Genomic DNA, 1030 nt, shown 5'->3' with positions numbered 1-1030 from the left:
TTTTTTTTTTTTTTTATTTTATCTTTTTTTAGGCGAGACAACCCTTGATTGACTGTACAGATTGCAAGGACATTGTCAGCTTACAATCCCTTATTTTTTACACCTACAGCACCTGGTCTTCCTAGGTGGCCTCCAATCCAAGTACTAACCAGACCAGACCCTTCTTAGCTTCCGAGATCAGATGAGATCGGGCTTATTCAGGGTGGCATGGCCTTAGACTAGACCGATTTGAATAATGAGATTTTGAACTTCTATGTCAAGACATGCATAATTTTTATTTGTAAAATTGTATTCTGATTTCAAATCAGAAGCGACATTATATTTGACTTAATATTTAAATATTACACCTTCTTTCTGTCCCTCATTGAGCTAGACATTTGTATACAAATGAAGCAACTTACTTTATAAATCCATATAAAAAGAAAGGCTAAGATGAGATTCTTATTGCATTGTTTTAGTCTGTCCAGTCAGGAAAAATCAGTATTTTGATTACTAAATTGTTCCCTTCTCATCATTTTTTTACCACTATCAGACATAAATGATTACTTCCAAAGTGTTCTTTTCAGTGTTTTCTGTCATTTCTGATGTAAATCTAGTCATGACACTTTCTTGTTACTAGTTTGCATGTCTGCTTACCTGAACAGATTTTCACATATTGGTTCTGCCTATCAGTCAAATAGAATAAGAGAAAGACAAATTTCTGGAGATCTAGGACAGAAGAAGAGAGAATGAAAAAGTGAAAAAGATGTACGACATCAAATTAAAAAGATGTGGAAAGCTTTCTTGTTCATAACATTGACTCCTGTCTGTCAGATTTACTAGTGCCTCTGCCTAAAACACCTAAAATGTAGGAGAAAATCCAATAGGATGGAAAAGAAAATATTGTTAAAACATGAGATTTTATATCACTATAAAGGTTAAAAACCAAAAAGATCCTTGAACCTCAAAACAGTTTTTTAGCATGTGTGCCTTGATTTCTGCCTCTGAAAAATGAGAATGACAATTATATATGCCACATAAAGTTTGTCAT

The 1030-nt window shown here is 33.3% G+C and overlaps 1 pseudogene; it reads right to left on the bottom strand.

Moving 5' to 3' along the window:
• Nucleotides 1–100: 100 nt before the first annotated feature.
• LOC111736670 lies at nucleotides 101–219 on the bottom strand (annotated as a pseudogene).
• Between the last annotated feature and the right edge of the window lie 811 nt (nucleotides 220–1030).

The sequence above is a fragment of the Pteropus vampyrus genome, unplaced genomic scaffold, assembly GCF_000151845.1.
Source record: "Pteropus vampyrus isolate Shadow unplaced genomic scaffold, Pvam_2.0 Scaffold21, whole genome shotgun sequence".
Taxonomy (NCBI): Eukaryota; Metazoa; Chordata; class Mammalia; order Chiroptera; family Pteropodidae; genus Pteropus; species Pteropus vampyrus.
Note: the sequence above shows the minus strand (reverse complement) of the source record. Positions and strands in the feature narration are given on the sequence as shown.